At 41.4% G+C, this 27,297-nt stretch overlaps 1 protein-coding gene across 4 annotated transcripts in view; it reads left to right on the top strand.

Moving 5' to 3' along the window:
- The first annotated feature begins 5,414 nt into the window (after positions 1–5,414).
- Apba1 (amyloid beta precursor protein binding family A member 1) overlaps positions 5,415–27,297 on the top strand; it is a 203,184-nt gene continuing 181,301 nt past the window's right edge. For 2 of the 4 annotated variants that reach the window (XM_047525013.1, XM_047525009.1), the window contains exon 1: positions 5,422–5,638. The gene's annotated coding sequence lies outside the window, so the exon portion shown is untranslated. Of the gene's footprint in view, positions 5,639–11,445; positions 11,489–27,297 lie in introns of all 4 variants that reach the window. The other 2 variants (XM_047525010.1, XM_047525011.1) reach the window with 2 other exon arrangements.

Raw genomic sequence — 27,297 nt, 5'->3', positions numbered from 1 at the left:
CCAATGACATTCTTCACAGAACTAGAAAAAAAACAGTCCTAAAGTTCATAAAACCCAGAATAGCCCAAACAATTTTAAGCCAAAAAAAGTAATTATGGAGGCACCACAATACACAATTTCAAATTACACTACAGAGCTGTAGTAACAGAAACTGCATGGTACTGGCATAAAAATAGACACATAGACCAATAGTACAGAATAGAAGACACAGAGACAAATCCACACATCTACAGTCATCTTATCCTTGACAAAGTTACCAAAAACATAAAGTGGAGAAAATACAGCCTCTTCAACAAATGGTACTGGGAAAACTGGTTATCTATATGAACCCTTATCTCTCACCCCGAACAAAACTCAACTCAAAATGGATCAAAGACCTAGGAAGTAGGCCAGAAACTATGCAACTCCTAGAAGAAAACATAGGGTCAACACTCTGACTTTTAGGTACAGGAAATCACTTTCCCAATAGTACCTCTAAAGCTCAGGAAATAATGCTCAGAGTTAATAAATGGGACAGCATCAAATTAAAAAGCTTCCGCACAGCAAAGAAAACAATTAGGAATGTGAAGAGAGAATCCATAGAATGGGAGAAAATCTTTGCTAGCTACTCTTCTTGACAGAGGCTTAATATCTAGAATATATGAAGAGTTGAAAAATCTTTACACAGAAGAATCAAATAACCCACTTAATAAATGGGCAGATGAATTAAGCAGATACTATGGAAATCAACATGGAGGTTCTTCAAATGACTAGGCATGGAACCACCATACGACCCAGCTATACCACTCCATTTGCAGGAAAATGGATGGAACTAGACACCATGTTGTTAAATGAAATAAGTCGAACTCAGAAGTTCAAGGGTCAAACATTTTCTCCCATGTGTGGAATCTAGAGAGGAAAAAGGGAAACAAAGTTGGGGGTAGATCTCATAAAAATCAAAGGAGATCAGTAGTAGAAAGGAGCCAAGGAATGAACAGTGGGAAGGGAGAGAAGAAGAGCTAGGGAGTGATATTGGACAAATTATATTGTTATAATGTGCACATGTATGAATATATAATAACAAATCCCATCATTATGTATGACTATAATGCACCAATTAAAAAATTGAGGGAAAAATTCTGTAGATATGGTATCTTTAAAATCTGCATATTATTCCACTGTAAAGATATACCAGACTATATATCATTTCCTTTATGGTTACGCATTTAAGTTAAAGTTTCTAGTTTGTCACTGTCATAAGCCTGAGATGAACAGAACAATAGATGTTTTGTTCCCTTCTGTCCATTTCCCCCTTTTTGTGCTATTCACGTCTTGTTCTTGCTCTATCTCCAATCAGCCGTGTAGTTTGGGGAGGATTAATTCTATTCCAAGACTAGGAGCTGATTGGCTTAAGTTAGTCAGTGTAAACCATGCCCCTGGCCATGGATGTTGGTTCATGTAAGGACACAAAACATTTTTTTTTTTAAAGGCAGCATGTTCCCATGACACTCTTCACTCAAAAACTTCACTTTCAGAGGTAGATTTAACTAAATGTGGCACCAGAGTGACTTCCAGTGTATCAGATAAACACAGTCATAGTCCAAAATTCTAGTTGGAATTATCAAAGGGAACAGTGTGTGAGATTCAGAAAAAGAAGAGAGGGATTCTGACCTGCTCTTGGAGCAGAAAAGAAAAGAAGGGAACCTATTATAGCCTGAACAGAATTTATGTCCAAAGAAAAAGCCAGTGAAATAAGAATTGGCCTACAAAAGCAAATTTATTGGTGTTGAGGAAACATACACTTCATAATTGTCTATTTCATTTGTACATTTTAAATCTTGGCTATATTGTACATTAGATAGAATGCTGGGGGTTGGGGAGATAGCTCAGCTGGTAGAGTGCTTGCCTCGCAATCACAAGGCCCTGAGTTCAATCCCCAGTACAAATCTTATAAAAACTTGAATCAAGATAAAACCCATCACCAAAGGTCATTGTGTGTTTGTCCTTCACACAACCTCATATCATAAGACTTAAACTGAAGGATTGAGATAGAATGAAGGTAATCACTAAAGAACTCAAAATCAAGGGAAAGTATCTATTGCTATCAGAACTGTTAAATCAAATTTTACCTGTTTGAAACCATATCAGAGTTGGGCATGGTGGTGAATGCCCGTAATCCCAGCAGCTCAGGAGGCTGAGGCAGGAGGATTGCAAGTTTGAGGCTAGGCCAGTCTCAGTCACTCAGCAAGGCCCTAAGCAACTTAGCCAGACCCTGTCTCAAAATAAAAAATAGGCTGGGCATGTTGCTCAGTGGTTAAACATCCCTAGGTTTAATCTCTGGTATATATATATATATATTTTTTTTTTTTCACACTCTTGTGGTAGTTGAACTAAGTTAGTGAATGCCAACAAAAAAACATAAGTGAATAAAAATTCATGGAAGGTTGTCCTCTTATCCAGTGGCCAATAGGGCTTAAACCAGTTTGGGACCTCAAGGATCATTTTAAAGAAGAATATCTATGTGCCAGAGGAAGAAATTCTCTAGTTTGCCTATAACATATGGCTTTAAACTGGCATGCACAGAGACTTCTGATCTGCATGCAGTGGCAAACAAGTCTTTAATTTAGACCAAAGACACCTGGAATAGTGCCTATAGTATTATTACCTATTAGAAAAACTAGCAGATTGCCAGTATTTTATATAGTACCCTCAAACAAAACATCAGTTTTGACCCTTGTTAATAGGTGGATACAAATATTTGAGGTACCTACGAGAGTATCTATAATAAAGTAGAAAACAGCAATAAAGCATAGAAAATCTGTAGATAGAGTAAAGTAAGACAAGGAATGGTAAGACATACATATAAAGACCGTACCATATGGATTCACCCCATTTCCTACAATGAGCTGCAAATTTGTCTTTGAGTCTCCTGCTAGCCAAAGCACAAAGTAACAGGAGCACTTATCAATGTTTCGCATTGTCAAGAAGGAATAGGGATATGTGTTTTTCATGGGAGTGGGATTTCCACATACAAATATAACTAGTTAGTTTTGGAGGCCTCTAAGCTGCCATTAGAACAATTATTTTTCTTTATATGGCATGCAATATTTTGTGGAATAATTTCACATACTTTCCTTAATTTGCACAAAAAATTCCTGTGAATTGATGTAAGATTTGAACACAGTATTATTACTAAAGCAATAACGTATCTCTCATTCATGAATCTAGGAACCTTGTCTAGCTGGGAACAGAGTACAACAAATAGAAAACAAGCAGACTGATATCTCTGAGTAAGCAAACCAAATGACCAAGTTTGTGCATGGAAGTGAACCTCTCATTCAGGGCCTATATTCTCTTATATAACCTAAAATTCTAACAAGGTTAGCTAATTTCCCTTTTAAAACTACAGTGGTTTAAAAGTATTAAAATAGAAACTATTACAGAGAAACTATTATAGATGTATCCCCAAAATGACTAGGTATGAAAATAGAGGTGAGAACTAAAAACAAAGGAGCAGTTAGTATAGTCACAGAAAACCCTGCCAAGTACCTAAGCAGGGATGCAGTCGTGACTCAGTTTCCCACCCTGAACCTCAAACCTCCATAAGCCAGCTCTTCATATAACTACCTCTGCAATCTTTCAGGAACAGAAATGTGATCCTGCTTGCCCACTCAAAATTCTTAAAATCCTTCATTGACTTTCTAGGCTAATGAGATAAAAATCCTTATTTAAAAAAGACCACAAGGTCCCAGCAGGTCTGGCAGCTGTCTGCTTCACCTTTCTCCTCTTATTTCCGTCCCACCTGCTCGGGCCTTTTCACATTTCCCTCCCTCTTCCTGGAAATGTCTCACAGCTCTCCCTCCTGTGCAACTCCAAATGTCATCGCCTTAGTCTTACCTAGCATTGGAGTCCAGATTAGGTATGCATCTTTAGCAATTAGATTTGAGAAAATGCCGAACTATCACAGTTTCTCTTAACTAGTATGATTGTTTAATGATAGTTCCTCCAGTAGACTGTGAGAACAAGGACGATTTCTGGCTTTTATATGTGCTGAATAAATATTTACTGAAAAAATGAATAGGTAATGTCACAGGACAAGCATGCTACAGCTTCCTGATATGTGATATTTACATTTTACTAAAAGTTCCTTTTAGGAAGGGCGAAGCTATGGTTTTCTTTATTAAAGCAAAAAAAATTATTGTGGAACGGAGTGCATAATTCATATGAATTTTAAAGCTAAACAAGACTTTCAGAATGCTTCTGGCTACACCCCCGATTTTTCTGGAGGTATTGTGCTTAAAATAATGTGGAAACACGGTGTGGAAAAGATCTATTTCCCAAAGGATCAGGATAATCAAGGGTTTTCATTTTAGTAGATAAGAATACGTGTATGATGAGGGCTTTGCAAATTATAAGTTTACGTACATAAACAACTTTATTATTGAGAAATCTTTCCTGAAATGAGGGAACGATTTAGCTACTACGTCGCCAATTGCAGGTGGAGTTGGCTCTAGAACCCCCACCTCCCGGGGCCTGTCCAACCCACTGCTTTTCATTAACGCTCAGCACCTGCCACCTGGTCCCTGCTGCAAAGGGTCCCCACCCTCCCGAGCTAGGAGCCATATCTGGGGCAGAAGGTCTATGCAAGACTCAACTACACTTTAAATTCTGATCAACCAAAAATGAGGAGCGAGTAGGAAAATCAAGCTGAGCCTCTCCCGGCAGCATAATCAGAGCCTTTTTTCTGCTTTCTGTGGTGGGACTGACTGGGCAGTTCCCCTCCTGGGCTGCAAACCCGGCCAGCCAAAACCCGCACGACTCTCCCCCTTGCGGCGAAAATGTGGAATGCAGTGCGTTCCGGAGACACCGTCAATCTCCTTTTTGAAGTACAGGCAGTATTTTAAGGGACCTGAGAAGCGGGAAAGCTCGAGAGTAACTTCCCGTAAGAGTCGGCGCTGAAGCCGGGCTTCGTGGTCCTGCACCGTGGCCAGTTCCTACGCACGGAGCTTGACCAGAGGTGCTGGTTAGAAACCTTGGCCCTCCCCACTGAGGCTGCAGCAGAGAAGGGTGGAGGTCCCCGTCAGTCCCCTAGGGAGTGCAGCCTATTTCCTCCTCTGGGAGCCCGGCTGATAGCTGAGGCATGTTTCGCCTGCCGGAACCAGGGAGCAAGAGGCGCGGGCACCCCACACGCCCACCCACGCAAAAGCTGGGGCGCGGCGATCAGCAGCCGGCGGAGGACACTGGCGCTGTTGCCTCGGGCTCGCGCGCCGCGCGTGCACGCGGGTGGGCGTGGGAAGCAGGGGCGCTACTAGCACGCGGCGTGCGCGCGCCCTTATTCGCAGGCGGGCCCTGCCCGGCCCCGGCGCGCGTCACGAGGGGCGAGCAAGCAGGCGGGCGGCCGGGCGGGAGGGAGGGGTGAAGGGGGTGGGGCCGCCGGACCAGAGGGGCCCGAGCGGCGGCTGCGGAGCCGGAGCCGAGCAGGGCGAGGGCGTCTGCGGTCCCGGCGGCGGCGGTGGCGGCGGCGGCAGCAGCAGCGGGAGAAGATGGTGGCGCTGGAGGTAGGAGCGACTGGAGCGGAGCTTTATTCCCAGGCTCCGCACCAGCGCTGTCATTAGCGCCTCCTGCTTCCGCGGGCCCGCGGACCCAGCTGTCAGGCAAGGTATCACCGCCAGGGAGGGGTGGGTGAGTGGTGGTGGTGGTGCCCGGCACTGATGCCGCCCCAGATGGGAGTCCTGGTCCTCTCCTAAGGGCGCTTCTGGGCGCAGGAGGCGCTGCATGGAACAATAGTATGGATGAATAGGGACAGCGGGCTACATCCAAGGGGCAATGCTTTAGCCAGCGAGGCGGGGGAAGGCGACATTGGAAGAGAGATGCCTGGTGTCCGGTGCGCGCTGAGATACTGGAGCTTTGGGGGCAGCGAGCGGGCCTGATGACAATCATGGCAGGAGTGTGTGTGTGTGTGTGTGTGTGTGTGTGTGTGTGTGTGTAAGTAAAAGGTACAGCAGAGGGGATGGGGGTGGTGGACCGGAGGTGTTGGGAGAGGACATTTCCAGGAATCCCCACTAGGATCCTTCATATCTGGGCTGACTCTCGGGGAGAAAGAATGTGATGATGGAAATGGTTAGGTGGGCAGGATGCACTGGGTGTGCGAAGTGTGGAGGGAGGCAGTGGGGTAGAGGCGGGTTTGTAAAATCCCGTGTAAGTGTGCGTATGCGTGTGGTTGCATCCAAGCTCCCCAAACTGCGCCCTAAATCTAAAGATGTGCGATGCCTAACCTGATGTCACCAGTTAACACTGTGGGACAGTGTTTGTTATTGTGACCCTGCAACTCTGAGTACAGTCTCTGTTCTGCTCCTGCTTGTGGATGGCCCGGTATAGGAATCTCTCTTCCCCTTTCTCTGGCCTCATGACATGGGGATGTGAAAGTGAGCGTGTGGCTTTAGGGCACTTGGTAGGGAAAGAGAATCATGGTTACACCTTCTGGGCTTGCTAGTGTCCCTGGTTTTGAAGGGCTTCTCTCTTGACACTTGGCTCCTCGGCCGCTGTTCTGTAAGGGTCTTAGACTCCCTGACTCTGCAGTTTCTATTGTTTATCTCTTGTCTAACCTGAAGACCTGGGTCTCTAACTATCGGTCACCTTCCTCTTCCTTTACACATAACTTTGAATGCCAACCAGACCTTCTCCTTCTACATTTGAACACTGAAATTCTATGGCTGAAGGATGGGTAGTCTTTGTGTTGGTTCTTTTAGAATGAACTCTGGAGGTGTGTATAGAGAGATAGATTTGGGGAGAAGTAAAAAGGAAGAAAAAGATCCCACTGAGAAATATTTGTTGTCCACTTCCTCAACATCACACAGCCAAGGTGTTTCCCTGGAGAAATGGGATACTTTATTTCTACTGCTAGTAACATTCACTCTCCCAGCTTTGACAATGGCTAGAGAGTGCCACATATCATTGGAGAACCGAAATCTCCCAAGACTGTGGGGATGGGATCTCTGGTCAGTGAAGTCCCTGCTTTTTACCCTATGTAGCATACTAGTAGAGAATTTAGTAAATGTTAGGCTCCCAGGCTGTGTCTGGGAGCCAGGACACAGAAATGCACACAGAATCTATAGCTGTTTTAATTGTCTCTGCATGATAAAGATAGGCTCCTGTAGGGTTGGGTGGATAGAAATAGGAAGGGAGATGGTAAATTCATGTGTGTCCACTGCAGTTTGACTCCTTGCTGCCTGTGTTTCTCCTGCAGTACTCATAGGAATAAAAGCACCTTTGCGCTTAATATCTTGGTATTTCTTTATTAAAATATTGTATGTCTAGATTAACCTGCTTAGGACACATTTTGGTCATAACACCTTAAATTCTACTGCATTGCTGTCAGAATCCAAACTGGCTGCTCTGGTCCTTTTTGAAAAAAGCTGGTAGCCATCGTGGCTTTAAAAATGAATGCACGACACATTGGCACCAAGGTTTCTTTAAAAAAAAAATTGTTGTTTGGTTTTTGGCATAGATTGCATGAATTCATTCTTACATTGAAAATAATAAAACTAGAGCTATCCACATATGTTTTCTCCCATTTATCTTCTCTTAATTAATGATGATATATAGACCAGGTGCTCTGGAAGCCATCAACATTAAGTAAATTTCCCCATGTCCTTCAAGTCAAGCCTTCTAAAATTTTAATGTGAGGTCATTGGATCGCATCCAAAATTTAAGGATAGATTTATAAAAATGAACTTTGAATCTTAGTTCTTTATTCTCTTATTGTTTCTGCCAAACCTCTTTCTGAGAAAAGTATTATGGAATTTAAAAGTCATTCTAAGAGGTTTTGGTTTTTAAAAAAATCATCATTTTCATATTTGCAAGTAAAATCAGAGATGTAACTGTATTACAAGAAAGTTTAAGAGTTTAGAAATTACCAAAGTAAATAACCTGTTTAATGAACAAGAATTATACAACAGCACAATTAATGACTCAGAAATTAGTGATTTCCTTTCTAACGTAAATGGGATACTTTTTAAAATGCAATGCCTGGCTTTTCTAAAGATTGGACTGGTAAGTCTAATGATACAGCTCCAGCCTGTAATTCAGTCTGGTAAATGGCTATACCTTTTGCCATAGCTTGCAGCAAACTATCTGTTTTGCATGGATGCCCTTCCTTCACTTAAAGTAGCATTAATGCTTTTCTTTTTCATTATTGAGTCTCTTTTAAAAGAAGCTTTTTTTTTTTCAGAAGACGTGGAAGTAAGACATTTGAAAATTGACTTGTGAGGCCAAAAGGAATAAACTATGGTCCCATGGGGAAATCGGGCTTTATCCTACAAGGAATAAGTAATGGAGAGAATGGCCATGAGTGGGAACAGACTTCCTTTTCAACAAACTTGGTGGAGAGAAAGACTGGAGGAGAGAGTGATAAGTCAAAGAAATGGCACAGTAGAAGAAAAGGAATGTGTTTAGTGTAGAGGACTTGACCCTACTTTATAAGCTGAGAAGAATCATTGAGAGGGACAATCATGTAGAATGTAAGGTGGAGGCTTCTTCGAGAAGATGGGCAGGAGCCATCTGGGGCAAGTATGACTTTTGAGACAGAGGCATGGGAATTTTGAGGTGGAAAGAAAGGAATCTGTCCACAGTCTTTTAAGGAACATCAGAAAAGATGTGGGCAGGTTGAAGCCAGGAGTGGAATGATAAAGACTTGTGTGCATTGTGGAAATTTAGCAGTGAGTCCATTGGGGTGAGTTAAAGATTATCAGCCAGCTATAAGGACTGCTTGTGTTTGAAAAGCATGAATTTGTAGTAAAACCAATTAGTGCCGTGTAATTAGGGTTGGACGATTACTTAGGTAGTTTTTGTAATAGCTTTTAATGTTGCTACATTCAGTGGTCCCACCTCAGAGAGGAAAATGTTACCTTTAAAATTATCTGAATAAAAGACTCCAGTTGAAAAATTTTCTATACATATTCTCTCTGAAGAATCTGAGTTACATGAATAAGACTTATAATGGGAAAAAAGTTAAAGATTTTTTAAAAGATGAACTTTCCCCATCTAATTGCAAAATGTGGCTTCACAGTAAATTATAAAGTCGATTTTTCAAAAGAAAAATCAAATATAGAATCTCACTTAACACCATACCCATCATATATATTTTTCACATGAATACATGAATAAATTATATTAGTAAGCTAGGTATAGTGTCTGAAATCTGAAATCTCAGGATTTCTTATCTACACAATAAACACTGAATGAATTACATTCCATGGCCTCTACAAGTTTGTGATTTATTAAAATGGTTTTATTTATTTAAACCTGCTATGTATGTTGAAACTTAACCACATAAACAAAAATGACACACATTTTTTTCCACAAAATAATTATGTCCCCTTTAGACCCTTGTGACCCTTGTGTTATAGGGTTGTGTCATGATTCCAGATGAGTTTATGGAAATTCAGCTGTGGTGCATGATAATTTTGAGGTTCTGATGATAAATTTATTACTTCTTTAAACAAGTGTTTATTGAGCACCTTCTTTGGGCCAGATCTATTCTAGGTAAAAGGAATACATGTAAGGGTGGGGGGAGGTCCCTAATATTACAGAGTTTTTAGTGGGAGAAGATGAAAAATAAATAAGCAAATAAATAATATGTCAGGTGGTCAGAGCTATGAAGGATAAAACAGGGAAGGCAATAGCGTGGGACATTGCATAGGGTGATATTATTTTATATGGGGTAGTCAGGAAAGGCCTTAAGCAGAGAAAGCTTAAGGATCTGATGGAGTGAGCCATGAAGATATTTGGGAGAAGGGTGGAGAGAATATTAAGAGTGAAGGGTCTTAGGAAGGAACATGCTTGATGTGATCAAGGGACAAGGAAGCATCCCAGGTTCACCTGGACATATGGTATCTCACCTGATAGATGGAACAGTCACTAAGGACATCTGTGAGAAGGTGCTTTGCCTTTTATTATTGAACTGGTCACTCTTCATGCTGTATCACCACCCACCATATTTGGGATGACCTGGGAGGCAGTGTGGTGTTTAGAAAAGGATGGGTGTTTTCAACCAAACAGATTAAAATTAGAAAACTTGAAGAGTAACTTTGGGGAGTGAAGAAATACTAGTTAGTCAGAAGTAGTCCCTCTCCTTAGAACTTCCACATCATTCTTCTGTGGTCTGAATCTTTAAATGTAAGTTTCTTGTCTTCCTTCATGTTTCACATTCAATTCTCAAGTGTAAACATCCTTGAGGCTAGAACTCTGTTTTGTTCATCTGGGTATACTTTATAACACACAGAAAAACCCTTTGCGGTGGTAAGAGATTAAGTACTGAAAGGAATGGAGGAAACATTCCCAGAGATTTAAGTAATGTGGGTGCAAAGAATGTGGGTAAAATTCTTTAACCTTAACTTCTGCAGACAGTTAGCTGTTCTCCAAAGAGGACCCAAAATTGCCTCATGATGCTGACATGGTGGATATACACACGGAAGTGATTCACACATGCAACCAGATAGTTTATTGGGGAGGCAAACCCAAGAAGCACAGTGCTATTGTGAAGAAAATGAGACAGGGAGGGGAAGAAATTCAGAAAGAGTGGGGTTATTGAGCAGGCCACTACTGTGAGTAATTGATGCTTGGCTCTGCTGGTATCACATAAACTACAGCTTAAAATTGTCTACCAAGCAGTAGGGAAATTGGAGTATTTTTCCACCATTTACCCTCAGGGCATTAAATCCCCAGCACATTAGGGATGCTGGTATTAGCCTGAGCAAACTCCAGAGGCACCAGAGTAAGTCCTAGGTAGAGAAGCAGAGAGGAAGGGATGGCTGGAGTAGAGAGCTGTCAGTGTGTATGGGAACTGTCAATCAAAGCTATAGGTGAACTCAGAAGTGGGCTGAGGGATCCACATGGAAGAGACATCCTAAAGGAATTTTTGACACATAAGAATTAATTTGTTAGCAATTATTAGTATTTTAATGTAGGGATTTTCATGTACTGCAGTAACTGCCTGCAGTTCATTTCATTCGCAAGCCAGCTATTGACAACCCTCAGTTATCTGAGATGCAGATTATCCCATGTGTTTATGTAAAGGTGCCCTTGATTATAAGGTGGCTCCCAGTTTTCCAGCAAAAGGGTTTGAAAATGGTTTTATGTCAATTCGTATACATACATTCTAAGAATGTAGTAAAGGATGAAATATCTGTTTATACTTAATTAATTTGCATATGTTTCAAATTGCATTGTTTAAAGTTAACAATTTAGAAATGTTACATCCACTCTCACATGTTATGAAATCATTCATTCAAATGTTTTACATACTTATTTGACATCAGAGTCTGGCATCATTAGACCACTTTCAATATATTTATTTCCATATGATTTATCTGAGATAGAGTCCTGTTGCCACTACAAACTTTTTTCCAAATCTTTTGTGCTCATTTGCATAATACAAGAACATTTTTTTTTCCTTTCTTCCTCTAGGTGTATATTCATGTCTGCAACCCAGCACTTCCATATGGCTTAGGTAAGGACATCCAATACAGGCAATTATAAAGCTCCTCCCAGGAATTATGAACCTAAACTGGTGTTAATGCTTGGCTTCCCTTACTCATTCATTGGGTCATTTATCAAATTGTAGTCTCATGAACTCCATAAGCATCCCTACCTTGTATTGACCGAGGTTGTTTCAGGCGGTCTTCTCCAAAGAGTTCTCCAGTAACCTCTGATGGCTTTTTTCATGAAATCAGCAGTCCTACTAGCTGATATAATTTTGACCTGACTTCTCCTTTGAAAATCAGTTGCCATTACATCCAGTGTTAATGAACTGCTTGATTTTCAGTTTCAGTTGTCTTGGAGGTAATAGGGTTTTGCTTTTTGGCTTTCAGGAGAAAGTAATTGAAAGAATGCCCTGTAAAATGGGAGCCTTTGTAAGTATTCAAACATAAGGCAGCTTTCTCTTTTCTGAAATATACTTTTTTGGAGAACAGAAATCTCATTTTATTTTGGTATATATAAAGTGATCGTGGGAAGTTGTCAAGGTATAATGGTGGTGAAACCATCTCTGCCCACCAAGTTTCCTCATCAGCCTCCCCCTCTTCTGTCCCATGGTGGATTAATTAGCGTACAATTAGTGTGAAAAATAGCAATGGTTTATAGGAGTTACTGGTCATTGTTTCAGTTCATGCAATGATTTATGTTTCTGGTTTTTGACAAATTTTGAAGCTCAAGATTAGTTCTGTATTTATTAACAGATATACATTATTTTAAAGAAGCAGTATACCTGACAAGGTATGCATAAATCATTTTTTCCATGTAAATCATAGTATATTTAAAATGTAAAGGAAGAACTTGTCATTTGAAGAAGTCCCACAGGAATAAATACCCGCTAGCTTGACTATTCAGCGAGTTAGGATTTTTATCCCAGACTTGACTGAAGTGAATCACACTCTATTGCAATGGTTTTTTTGCACATTTTTGACCATGATTTTTAGTGACACTACAATTTACATCATAGCTTGGCACTGTGGGTGAGTGTGTGTAAACACGTGCAAATGCACATACACACACATCACAGAGACAAGCTTCATATCACAGTATTTGCTTTTTATTATGTGTAATATGCACTCTGATATTTCCTATCCTGCTCTGTCTTTTTTCATATGTTTGCCAGCCTGCTAAATTGATTTCGGCACTAACGGTTCCTGACATGAGTTTAAAACACACTGCTCCATTGTGTTATACCCATCAGAAGAGCACTTATTTTCTTATAAAATAAGCTCACATCAGAATTTTTTTCTGTTTGTTTCAAATCCTAAGCACGTTGGGGTATTTGGTGGTGTGGCTGTACTATGTCATAGTAGTCATAAAAGGAAACTTTATCCTTGAGTATCCATTTTATATCTGAAAGAAGAACTTATTAGTGTGGAAAATGGAAAGTGAAGGAAGGTGAATGGACTGGCTGCAGACACCTACTTTCCTGGGCGGTGTGAAGCTGGCACTGGGGGGTCTGGTGTTCTTACCAGGCTACTGTCCCACAGGTCTGGCTCTTCTCTCCTTCCTCACAGTTCTTCCCAGTCCTTCTCCCTTCCAGCCTCTCCCTGGCTGCTGCCCTGGAACCCCCAGGGTTCAGGATGTACAATTCAATTACTTAATTCTAAATTTCAACCTGATTATTACTTTCCAGATGTGAAAATAGTTTTTACACCCACTTTTCTTCCAAATAACTAGACAATACAAGGATCATTTTTCCTCTAACACCTGGGGGAATGTTGTCCTGAGGGAACCAGGAGTGGTTCCACAGATGGAAGATTTCCGCAGTGTTGGTCATAGGAAAGCCTAACCAAGTCTCATGTTGAGGTACATTGCGTCCTTATGCCTCTGTAGTTGTTAATATAAGTGCATATCAATTCCTTTTTTAAGAGCTTAGCAGGTTTACCATCCAGTGACTCAAAACAAGTGACCATCACAAAGCACCAGGCTTATATTAAGTATTACACACTCAACTCAACTACCTCATGCACCTCTCCTAAGATCTCCCTTCCTCTTCATGACCACATCAGGAGAGATGTTGGCTGAGCCCTGGTCTAAACTCTCACAGCACTTTGTACCACCCTGGATTCCATCAGCTTACATGCACATTTTGTCTGCATGTTCATATGGTAACCCCCTCACACATATGTTCTATGTACTGAGTGAATATTTATTGAATAAAAGGGGATAAGAGAAAAAATCTATTGCTTTTCTGGGCATCCTGTTTCTCCATCTTTAAAAGAAATTCTACCTCAAAGAAATTCTACCTATTTTCTAGCAAACCTTTGGGAATGATTGAGTTAACATGTTGTGATTAACTTAAGAGCTTTGAGATTCTTGCTTTAAACTTTCTCCCCCAACCCCCTCTGCTATTAACCATAAAAGGAAAAGAATGTCAGGGAAGAAGGAAGAGAAAACAAACAGACAAAACAAAACCAACATCTCAGCCTAAAAGGGGCTTGTGTTAGTGGCCAACAGCTTAACTCTGGTCCCTTAGGCTTTCTGACACCATAGGGCACTCTGGGATAGGGTGAAATACTTCTGTGCCTCAGTTGCCAGCAGCCTGCTTTTTGATGTACTCTCATGAAAATTTCACACTGGGGCCCACAACTCCATGCATTTGACTATAAGTGAAGAGGAGTTTGTAGAGTGCACTTATCCTTTTATCTGTATTTCCCCAACATGTATCGATGAATCATGCACATCTTCTCTTTAAAGAGCAAAGCTCTGAGCATAGCTCCTGTCTTACTTCTTAATATGTATGAGCTTGGGAGTTGAATTCCTAGGAAATATATATATTTAAAATTTTCTTTTCGCAATGAATTGGCAAAGACCGGATGGTGGAATTACAGCAGGATATGTGGAGTTTTGTGTGTTTTCCAAATAATCTGCGATGAAAACAACTGCTCCTTAACATATGATGGGGTTATGTCCTGATAAACCCATTGTAAACTGGAAACACTGCAAGTCAAAAATGCATTTAATCCTACTAACCTACTGGGCATTCCGGCTTAGCCACACACTGGAAAGCATCAGTTGATTCCGCTTGAGGTCACTTCCTTGCCTGGGAGCTCTAGTTCAGGCCACTGCCCAGCATCCAAAATATCCTAAGATCAGAATTCACAATTTTAAAAGTAGGATTCCTGTTAAGCGCATATCATTTTTGCTCCATCAGAAAGTCAGAAAATTCTAAGTAGAATTGTTGTAACTCAGGGACCATCTGTACATTACTTTATAATTTAAAAATTGTGTACGTGTGTGTGGGTGTGTGTATGTGTGTGTGTATTTAAGGTGTTGGAAGAAAGGAGTGTATTGGAAAATTGGCACCAAAATCATTAATGGTACATCCTCCTCATTAATATTTGTTAAGGAGAGGAACAATTAAGTCAACTTTCAAGTAAGTACTTTATTTTAACCTGCCAAAGTATATTAATTTGCCATAACCTGAAAACAGATTGACAACAGGTGTAAAATAAATTATAAAGGTAGTTTTGACTTGGTTAAATTGTTATTGCCTGTGGTGGCTGATGTCTTGAAGATGGGATGTTAAGCCAGCGTTAAAAGTGCATTTTACATTTCAGTCAGGCAAAGTTTTCGAAGGCTGCTGGGAGCAGAGTGGATGCTGCGAGGCTCAGGATTTTGTTCCTATTATGTCTAAGCACTTTTGTATGAGACACAACATTGTGCTTACTACAGCGCAAAGTGTGCTTTCAAAAGTACTACTAGTGGATGGATGTAGAAGGGGTGAGGCAACTGGAGGGGGGCAGGCATAGAAATAACTGTGTGGTGGTGAATAGGTAATTATCCATCTGTCTGCAGCTGCTTATGTGGAATGAGGTTCCCCTTGATAAAGAGAATGTGCTTATGAAGGTGGATGATTCAGGTTTCACTTATTATGTCATCTGCAGACAATATTCACGTAAGTGGCTCTTAGCTTTGCTTCTTTCTGGCTCTTACTTTTTCCTTTTTACTCCCCCCTCCTCTTTTCTTTCTTCCACTTGGGAAATTACAGAGGGCTTGTTTACATCTTCTTCTTTGTTTTGATTGCTTCCTTCTATGCTGGAGGTTTTCAGTAAATGTCTGGTTATCGCTGATTGTCCATTCTCAGGGCTGTGACCCTAAAGCTGCCAACAAGGCCTATATTATTTGTCAAGGTTTGCAGATGGCTCAGGGCGGGCTCTGTAGAAGCAGATACAGGCAAAAGAGTTCATGTGTGCGTGAGCCTCTTTATTGAGAAGCTGGTCCCCCGGGGAAACTGAGAAGGGAAGGGGAAGTCAAGCGCAGTGTGATCTCAGTCAGAGTGCCGCAGAGGGTGACTTCAGCCTGATCCTGGGGGAGCTCGGTGGTGTAAGTCAGCCTCAGCCTTATATCTCTGTGAGTCTGTGCGGGTTGGTGGCTCATGCGCCATACCTGTCAGTCATTGTTAAGGGCCTCTAGGGAGGGGGCTTTTGCAGGAGGGGGACATACATTCTCAGGTATTTCTGGCCCTCCACATGAAAGGACAAAGCTAGTCCATGCCTTCCCCCAAAAGTCAAAGGTGCTGGTAGCTAGATAGAAAAGTGCATTGAAAATGGGGACTTGAGGGGAGACCAGCATTTTCTACCAGTGGCCTCTCTTTAAGAATAGTCAGGCAGGGTGCTGCTTCCCTGGGAAGCCCCAAATTCTAGTGTTTATTTTATTTTATTTTATTTTCCTGAGGAGAAGGTGCTGGTTCCTGGTGACATATGCATGGTATGTGGAGCACAGGGCCAGTGCTTACTGAGCTGGTCAAGGGAATCTTCTACCCCATCTTTGCTAGGCATGTATCCATCCCTGGGGGTCAACAGTTCAGTCATTCCAAAGAACTGTGTTGAAATCTCTTATTTGTGAACATTCTCTCTTCCATTCACTTTGTGGTCTATACCTCATCTTAACCTTTGCAATCATTAAAGTAGGGACTTACAAAGAAAAGGATAAGAATATATGTGGTCTATTTTCCACCTTTAACCAGGAGCCACCCAAAACAAAATCTAAAGTAGAAAACTAAAGTAATAGAAGTCTTAAGTGTGTGTGTGCTTAAATATTTATATTCCTGTAATTTCATAGGAAAAGGCCAGTAGTTGGGAATTAGTGAATCCAGTATTATCAAACAGAGTGCTATATTGATCAAGACCAATAGTTATAATCTGCAGTAACCATTAGCTGTACAACGTGAGCCAGTGGTCATTGTTGATATCTTTGGGCTAATTCTCTGCCCTAAGGTTTTTGGACATCAACACCAGACACAGGTCAATAAGCTGCTGATGTCAACTTGAACCAAAGTTCCCAGGTCATTACTTCAGGGTTAATCTTTGAATTGCATAGTAAACTGAAACCTAAGCAATAACTTTGGCAGAATCAGAAAACACTATCTAGTAGTTCAAGTAATCTCAAATTAAAGAAACTGCTCTCTCAAATAAAAAAATTTAAAAAAAGAAACTGCCCCCTACATAGAACCAGTTTATTCAATGGACTAGGCTTAGTAGGGTACAAATGAAAGCCATCTCTAGTTCTTCTCTCACAACACCTCCATACCATTTTGTAGACTTCTCTTTTCTTCCATTTTGAAATAAAATCTTGGGCAGTCTTTGATATTTCCCAGTTATTTAATAGTAAAAAATCACATTTATCTATTAATCACATAATACATTTTGGCATAGTAATACAAATTCTGGAATTGCAATATTACTCGAATATAGTGGAGAACGGAAATATCAAGTGTCTAGTTTGCTGAATTTTCACCTATCTGACAACTTATATGATTAGAACTTGGGTCAAGATACATACCAATTCCCATCCCCCAAGAGACCCCCTCACTTCCTGCTTGGTCAGTATCAACCACTATCCCTAACATGACTATACCTCTGACCTTTAGCACCAGAGGGCAGTTTTTCCCACTTTTAACTTCATGTAAATGGAATTACATATGATACATATTTTTTGTGTGACTGACTTCTTCATTTAATATTATCTTAGAGATTCATTCATGTTTCGTGCATATCAGTGATCTTTCCCTTTTATTGCTGTTGATAACCATGATGCAAGCATTCTGAGTTTGTCCATTCTTCTGTTAAAGGACATTTGTGTTGTTTCACTGTGAACTTTCTCTTTTGTTTTGTTGCACATATACACTGACTTCTTAGGCTGTAGACTCGGGAGTGGGATGACTGGGTCATAGAATGGGTGTATGTTTTAGCTTTCAATACAGCTGAACACTTTGCCAAAATGGTGATACCAGTTTACATTTCCAGCAGCAATTTATTAGCTGTGGTTGTTCCACATCCACAGTATCACTTTGTGATTGACCATTCTGTGTGAAATGTATCTGACTTTAATCTTCATCTCCTCCAGCTCAGGCGGGCTACTTTTGTGGGGCCCACACTATGACCAGAGGAAACACACACCCTTGTTCCTTTGGCAGCAGAAGTACCTTTGCTGCAACATGGTGCCCTCTCTTTCTCTCTCTGCTTTGCCAGCTCCCACTGGTCTTTTCTTTCTCCCAGAAAGTGAGATACCAACTTCTGGGTCCCGTAAATTCCAGAAGGCCATGTCAAGCTCTTGGAGTTTCTCTTGAAGACTTTGTTTATTTGATGTCTTAGTTTGCTTGGGCTGCCATAACAAAATACCCCAGACTGGGTGGCTTAAACAACAAATCTATTTTGTCATAGTTACAGTGGTTAGAAGTCCAAGATCAAAGGTGTTAGCTTCTCTGGTTTCGCCTGATGCCTCTTTCCTCAGCTTGCAGGTGACCATCTGCTTGCTGTGTCCTTTCATGGTCCTCCCTCTGTGCATGTGTTCCTGGCATCGCTCTGTCTTCTTACAATGACAGCAGTCATGTTGGATTAGGGCCTCACCCTTACTATTTTATTTAACCTTAATTAAGCCTCTATAGGCCCTATCTTAAAATATAATCATATAAGGGTTGGGCTTCAGCTTATGATTTTGGTGGGTGACACAATTCAGTCCACAATATTTGGTTTGTTGTGTTTGTGGGTGAAGCACTCTGTCAACACTCCAACAATGCATGAAGTGAGCAAGGCAGTCAATTTTATTAAATCAAAGTATAATCATGACTTGAATGACTAGTTAGAAAGGGTTTTCTTTATAATAGAAGTAAAAAAAAAAACAACTTATGACTTGATGAATGTTACATTCATATAAACTCATATAACCAACATCCCATAAGGTTTTCTCATACTCTTTTTTAGCCTGTACCTATTTCCTTCTTCCCTAAAGGTAACTATTGTTGTGATTTCTATGATTATTGATCAGATTTGATGATTCTTAAACTTTCTATTAAGAAAACTATTATTAGTTTTCCATCACCATAACAAAATACCTGAGATAATGTATAAAGAGAAAAAAGTTTGTATTGGCTCAAGCTTAGGAGATTTCAGTCCCTGATCAATTGGCCCCCTTGCTTTGGGCCTGTGGCAGGGCAGTGCCTCATGATAGGAGCATGTAGTAGAGCAAAACTGTTAACTTAATGGCCAGGAAAACCAAAAAAGGGAGCAAGGAAAGGGGTGGGGTCCCACGATCCTCTTTGAGAGCACAATAAATGACCTGAAGACTTCCTGCTAAGCCCCCCTCCTTAAAGATTCCACCACCTCCCAATACCACCAGGCTGGGGACCAAGCCTTTAACAAATGGGCCCTTGGGGAACATTAGGAGTCAGTCTACAGCAGTCATATGTACATTCTTTTGGGTCTAGATTCTTTCACTCCATGTAATTTCTGCAAGATACATTCATGTATTACACATCTTCATAGTTTGTTCATTCTCACTGGTGTATTCAGCTGTATAAACACACAACAGTTTGTTGATCATTCTGTTGATGGACATCTGGGTTATTCTCAGTATTTCACTATTATGAACAAAGCTACTCTGAACATTCTATGAAAATTCCTGTATGTATGTGTCCTTCTGTTCCCATTCATATTTCTTGGATATATATTTAGGAATGGAATTCCTTGATCATAGTGACAGGTACGTGTCCACTTAGAAGCATTTAGCCAACTGTTTTAATAGGTACATTTTGGTCTGTACTTATTAATGTAATCTTAGCTTTTTTTTTTGGGGTGTTGCCAAGGAACAACCCAGGGCCTTTTGCATGCTGGGCAAGTTCTGCCACTGAGCTACACCCCAGCTCTTTAACACACCTTCTTTACAACTCAAGGATAGATGTTGCTATACATGCTCTGCTTTAATGCAGTGATATATTTTTGTTTATTTCATTGTCTAGCTTGGTTAACTGAATATGATTTTGTTACTTTATATACAAAGGTAAACGAGGCATATGCTTGTGAATTCACCAGATACTGAACAGGTTATCCAGGCATATTTGAGGAATGTTTTTGTCACACTCTGTTAGGAAGCCAACAACCATCCACTAACAGGCATTTTGTTTGTTTTATCTGAATCAACAAGGTTATGCATTCAGAATATTTTCATTAAAACTGCTTTATGTATAACAAAACAAGCCAATGCATATTTTAATTTTAACCTCTTAAACATTAATTGAATTCCATTCTAATCAAAATGTAACAGTTTTAGCCAGAATATTGTAAAGCATCTTTTGAAAACACCTATTAATAATAAAATGGCAGGCATTTATGAATTGCTTACTATAGGCAGCATACGACACTGCTCAAAGTATTTAACATTCATTAACTTATTTAATAATCACAACAGCTCTAAAAGGTAGGCTGTTGAGATTCTCATTTTTCAGAACACTGAAGCACAGAGAAATTAAGTGAGTTGCCTGAGATGGCACAACCAGTAGGTGACAGATCCATGATTTGAATGCAGGTAGCCAGGGCCCAGAGTCTGTGCACATATAACCACCTCTCTGCCTTTTAACTCAGACTCTTATCTGACCCATGTATATCGTTTATACATGGGTGAGGAGGTCCCGGGAATGAGTATTCCTGTCTTTTCATTTCTTAGACATTTTCTTGGTTTACACTGAAGCAGTTAAAATCTTTATCATTACTTTAATAGATGCCATTAATCAGATGCCTATAGGATACCAACCTGCTATCACGATCTTCAAAAATCACATCAAAAGACTACCACCCTCTCCCCATTTTTAAGTCCAGAGATCATCCTGGGGAAATCTGTTAGAGAAAGACTAGCTGTTCCTCCGGATCCTCAGAGATCCTGAAAACCTTGTGGGGCAGGAGGCTGATCCTGAGTCAGGATGCTCCTTCACTGTATGATTCCAGGCCTGGCTTCTTTCTAAACATTTACCCTGGGTATGTCCATTCTACATGCATTGCTCTGTGGGCCAGTGCCATGTAAGGCCCTGGGGTTAGTGGGAGCAGAGTTCACGTGGCTCCTCTCCTCAGGGAGTTTTAGGGCTGAGCCCAGGAGCCAGGCACTAAGGTAGACCCGTGTGGGGTTGCTACCCACTGATGAGTTCTGTGGCAGAGAAGTGAGGATGCTGGCTTGTGACAGGGAGATGCCATCCTGTCCTGATTGTTGGGAAGGTTTCTTTGTAGGGGCAGAAGGTAGAGTGTGCACCATGGCCCTGGGAAGGAGAGGGGGCATCTGGAAGGCTCAGTGGGGGTTGACTGAGCCAGGGCCATGGCAGGCAGGAGTTCCAGGCCACCTTTGGGATTTTGCTTTTTATCCTGAGAACACTAAGAAGCCATTTTTAGCATTTCAGATAAAGGAAAGACATGATCAGATCTGTGCTTTTGTATGGTCCTGGGTTCTAAAGGGGTCAAAAGAGAAAGCACATTTATATACATTTTAAGAATGGGTAGTGGTAACCATAAAGAAGCTATTACAGAGCCAGGAGGAGGCGAGACTTGGAGTGCTGCTGGCAGAGCTGGGGAGAAGGGCAGAGGCTGGAGATGCACTTCGCAAGTCAAGCCCTTGAGGTTGGGGGTGGACTGGGTGTGGGAGGTCAGGAAATAGCAGGCGTCAGGACACCCAGGTTCTGTTTCCTGCCTCTGGGGGGGTGGAGTTGCCAGTGGCTGAAATAAGGGATGGAAACTAAAAGATGGCTGGTTGGAAGGGTGGGCAGGAAGCAGAGAAGACCCTGACTTCAAGATGCATGTGAGATTCTCAAGGAGGAGTGTAAGCTGGGCCCTTGGATATAGGATCTAAACCCTAAGGGGAGTGAGGTTAGCTAATCAAACATCAGTGATTTAGAAATTAGATTCTCTACCCTGTTCAGAGACCAAGTGCTTTCAAAAGGCAGTCTAGAGCAGACACCCAGGGGTGAGGGTAGTTGAATTTGCCCTTATCCAAAGCTTCAAACCTCTGATTGCATCTGGGACTTGTCCTGGAGTTCTATGATAGCCAGGTGGTCTATGTCCTAGAAAACCTCTTTTTTTTTTTTTTTTTTTTTTTTTTTGCGGTGCTGGGGATTGAACCCAGGGCCTTGTGCTTGCAAGGCAAGCACTCTACCAACTGAGCTATCTCCCCAGCCCTAGAAAACCTCTTTATAGTTTAAAAAAATAATGCTTTTTGCCTACTATGAAATGAACAGAGAGGTTAAAAAGAGAAATAGCAGAACAGATATGTTTTACTAATTTGTAAATATTTAATCCATTTTTCTTTTAAATGCAAGTGAGTGGTATGTGTAAAATGCTTATAAATATGGTTCCACGTAAACCTGGTGAATAGTGAAGTTGGTAGCATCAAGTGCTGATTCGCTTGAAAAGTTTCTCCATGTCCAGGCTTTCAGTGTGTCTGGGTAACTTATTCGAGTGCTCCTTGTCACTTTATTGTGAAGTTAAACTCATTTATATATTCTGACCCGGTCTCTGTGGTAGTTTTATTCCTAACGTTTTTCTTGTCTACCTTTGATTTTCCCCAAGAGCACTTTCTTTGTGAGAATAGGTGAGCCTGAGAGTCCAGTGGGTCCTGATTGAGGAGCCAGGACAGAGGGCATAGCAGGCTTGTCTTTTCCTGGCAGGTGGCAAGTCCTTTACCTGTCCAGACACTGCAGACAGAATACCTGAGACAACAAATGGGCTAAGGAAATGAACAGACACTTCACAGAAGAAGATGTACAAGCAATCAACAGATATATGAAAAAATGTTCAACATCTCTAGTAATAAGAGAAATGCAAATCAAAACTACCCTAAGATTCCATCTCACCCCAATTAGAATGGCGATTATCAAGAACACAAGCAACAACATGTGTTGGCGAGGATGCGGAGAAAAAGGTACACTCGTACATTGCTGGTGGGGTTGCAAATTAGTGCAGCCACTCTGGGAAGCAGTATGGAGACTCCTCAGAAAGCTTGGAATGGAACCACCATTTGACCCAGCTATCCCACTCCTTGACCTGTACCCAAAGGACTTAAAATCAGCATACTACAGAGATACAGCCACATCAATGTTCATTGCTGCTCAGTTCACCATAGCCAGATTGTGGAACCAACCTAGATGCCCTTCAGTTGATGAATGGATAAAGAAACTGTTGCACATATATACAATGGAATATTACTCCACCATGAAGAATGATAAAATTATGGCATTTGCAGGCAAATGGATGAAATTGGAGAATATCATGCTAAGTGAGATAAGCCAATCTCAAAAAACTAAAGGACGAATGATCTCACTGATAAGCGGATGAAGACATATAATGGGGGGTAGGAGGGGTTAGCGTTAGGGTTAGGGTTAGGTTTAGGGTTAGGGATAAGGAGGGTGGTAAGAATAGAGGAAGGAAGGACTATATAGAGGGAAAAGAGGGGTGGGAGGGGTGGAGGGGAAGGGAAAAAAGTAATAACAGTATGAATCAAACAATATTACCCTATGTAAATTTATGATTACACAAATGGTATGCCTTGACTCCATGTAGAGAGAATCAACATGTATCCCATTTGTTTACAATAAAAAAAAAAAAGGAATACCTGAGATGCCTTCCAGTCCTGGTCTGGATGTGCAGACAGGGGCTCCAGTGTGGCCCAACCTGGGCAGCACAGAGTCCTGTCCTTCAAACTCCATCTTCCCAATCCCCCAAGAAACCACAAGATCCCCTGTCAACAGTCTGCTCGTTTGATTAAAAAGGACCAATCAGAGATTCACTGTTGATTCAGCACCTGTGGTTTGATTTCCTGGAAAACATTGCTGTTAGAAACATTTTGGCTGAAGATTTTCGATCTCCCATCTTTTAGTTCCGTTTTCTATGTGCCGCATCTTAGCATTTCTGGAATGTATGTTTGGTGCGTTAAGGAAGCAACTCTTAAAGGTCAGTTATTTAATGAGATTTGATTTTTCTGTTTAATGGCATGCATATCTCAAACTGTTGCTTTCGTGACCTTGAATTGTAACTCGAGAATAAATTTGAGGATAATATAATCAGGAAACCTGAGAAAAGCGATTGACTTTGGTTATTGTCTACCCTGAAAGCTGCCAGATAAAGATTATGTGTAATAGTTTGAATTTGGCTGACTACTTTATTGTGGTTTTTAAAGCACTTACTGTATCCAGCTACTTTGCAGAATGCTGATAAACTCTTGGAAAGATGGGTGTGTTCTTATAGCTTGATTTTTAAGAGCAATGATTTATGAAACAAAAATATTTTATCTAAGGGAGGCAAGGAATAATAGTAGAGGTAGAACTATGGATTTGAGATCCAAGGATTTGCTTTCTTTTCACAGACTTTATGAAGGAGAAGGTTAAGATCAATGGATAAGCTTTCTAGGCTTAATCAGGGTTCTGCTTTCTGAACCAAAAAAAAAAAAAAAAAAGCTATAATCCCATTAAAATATCCTGCTACTAATGAAACCTCAGGGCCTGGCTTCAGATATTTGATTTGATGACTGAGGTTTCAAACCGCTGTTACTAAGGCACTGAGTCCTATTAGGGAGGCTCTGAACAGTAAGTAAGTAATGATGCGTTTCTCTTGGAGGCAGTGAAAGAGAGGCTGCAGGCAGGACTGGTGGCATCTAGGGGCTGCGTGTCTTCTCTGCAGAGTTAAAGGCGATTGAGAAGAGCCATCCAACAGCCAGTGTTCCTCTGTGTCCCAGGACTTAGCCATGGAGGACACTGGGAAACCTAAGAAGTAGTGTTAATCACAGGTCCCTGGGTGGTGCCTGGAACCACTGAATTGCCTCCTTCCAACCCCCTCCTGCCATGGTTTGGATAGTCTGTCTAAAACTCATGTTGAAACAATCCCATATTTGTATGTTGATGGCATTTAGAGGTGGGGCCTTTAGGAAATAATTGGGATTAGATAAGGTCATCAAGGAGGGACCCACAGCATGGGACTGATGGCTTTATAAGAAGAAATGACTGAGTGGACACACACATGCTCAGTCATGCAGTGTGATACCCACCCCACCACGTCATCATGCAGCAGAAACACCCCTCACCAGATACAGTGCCATGCTCTTGGGCTTCCCAGACATCAGAACTAAGCTAAATAAGCTTCTAGCCTTCATAAGTAACCATTTTATATATTTTGTTGTGACAACACAAAAACTTAGACATCTCTCAACTTTGGATCCAAGTGAGAAATAAAACACAGTAGACAAATGGAGCTCTGTTAATGATAAAGCCAGATGGAAACTGTGTCTTAGGTGGCTACTGAGGACTGTCTGGAATTAGGGTCACTCATGCTCTCTGCCCTGGCCTGGCAAGGGCTGCTCATGCCTGCTAACTTATTCGCAGGCGGAGAGCAGACCAGACTGCGCCCCTCTGTGGGCAGACAGAGGAGAAAGAAAGAAGAAAGTTCGAAGCTGGGCATGCATGCCCAGGACTTCCTCCTAAACTCTCCACGAGAAGGGGTGATGGTTGAGAAGTGGTGGGGTGTCGCAAGAGAGGCCCAGCATGTTATCCCCTGCACCATTGTTGTGGGAACATTAGACCAAGGCGAGGAAGTTGCTCCCTAACAATGAAGATGGAAAGTAAGGATCTGCATCCTTGTAAAAGAACACAGATGGATTCCTTTAAGCTTGAAAATAATATTTTACCAAAAATCACAACTCCCAAAAGGTAGGCAATGATTACCTGTTACTGAATTATTACATAAGAATGAAACATGCACAGTAGAAAATTTGCCAACTGTATATAAGTAAAGTGAAGGAAACCCTTGTCACTCATTACAACCTTAGCCCAAGATAATGACTTAACACTCCAGTGTAATCTTCCCCTATGTCTATAACAAAAATACAAAAAATATACTATCTTGCCTTTTGCCTCATTTCACTTAACAATATCATAAGTTTCAATAAATCTAGAAGATGATTCCTATGGGCTTATTAAAATAAAACTTCCTATTTTCAGCTTGTTTATATGTTAGAGGTCTTGCTTTCAACGGGTTTGTTGTAAGATTGGTACGTGGATATATACATGTGGGATTTAAAGTAAAATAAAATCTTTTTGGTTTTAATGCATCTCCATCGGAGTTCTTAGATACAAGCAGCAGAAGGAGGCTCTGGCTGACTAGGCAGAGCAGTGATTAGGCAGCTAGGGAGTTGTTGGGAGATCTGAAGAGCCTGGTGAGGACCGAGCTTCCTGGAACAGCACCCAGCACCAGACCTCAGAACTGGTCTAACAAGAAAACACCACATCCACTAGCTCTCACTGTCACACTTGTGCTGTGTCGGGACCTCACCTGAATCATAACTGCTGACCCTGCCATCATCAAAGGCCACTGCCACCACTGGAGAGAGTGAGCACCCCTCATCCCCCTTCACATCTGGAGCTCCTGAGTCCATCTCTGTGCGACTGATTGGCAGAGCTCAGCTCTCCCTCAACCTTTTCTCTAGTGGCAAGTGAATCTGGGCAAACGTCTGGGGTTTTTCCTCTCACTTTGGGTAAGCAACCTTGCCCTGCTTAACCTGGATTCAGAAAATGGTGACTGCACCAAACACAACGCAGTTCAGTCCACAGGCCGCTAAGGGAAAGAAAAACAATCCTCACGTGTTACGTTACAAGTTCTTGCCTTAACTGACGCTTTCAAGTAACTGGCCAACTTCCTGTCCCAGTCATGTTAGAGAAATTGACTCCACTGCTCTTGGCTCATGTGACTTGGACAAGTTACAGTCTTTCTTACCTGCCTGTCCCCCAGGCCAGTAAAGATCTAGTAAGATGACAATGTATTGGAAAACATAATGACGTATGGGAGTTGTAGTCCACCCCTCAGCCAATTCCTTTGTATCGCCTTTCCATTCAACCTCCATGTGGAATTTATCTGGAGGTTTACCATGGATCTTCTAATAAACAACACAATGATCTCTTCCATCTTGACTCCTTGATGTCGTCTGACACCTCTCCCCACACCCCACACTCCCCACACCACGAGTACATTCAGGCACTTGCCAAACTATAGACTCTTCTCTTCCTCTCATTTTCTGGAGCTGTCTTCTGTTTCTAGAGCCCTGTTCAGGACTTCCTCATCTTCTGTTCACAACTACCACTTTTGAAATACAGCTCTTGTTACCTACTCTTGCTCAGAATCTAGCAATGGCTCCCAACCTTTTCTAGAATCAAGTCAGATTCCAAGGGACTTCACCATTAGGACCCTGCTCTCCATCCAGCACATCTCACAGTTCTCTGCAGACTTTCCCAACTTGCTCTGCACAAATCAGTTACTTGTATTCTCCCAAACGCTTGCATGCCATGCCTTGCTCACATCCAGTCCTGTTCTTGGGGTGCCTTCCCCACCTCCACCTGTCAAAAGAGCAGCACAGTCTGCAATCTTTCATTTCTAAATCTCTATTGTGTCTATGATCATTTCTCCTGTTTCGTTTAATTTTACTGGAATCTTCTTTCTTTGGACTTGAACAGTCTTGGCAGATGTTTATCTTACCAAACTTTTT

Source organism: Sciurus carolinensis, chromosome 14 (genome assembly GCF_902686445.1).
Source record: "Sciurus carolinensis chromosome 14, mSciCar1.2, whole genome shotgun sequence".
In the NCBI taxonomy this organism is placed as follows: domain Eukaryota; kingdom Metazoa; phylum Chordata; class Mammalia; order Rodentia; family Sciuridae; genus Sciurus; species Sciurus carolinensis.
This window is presented reverse-complemented; position numbering and strand designations above follow the sequence as displayed.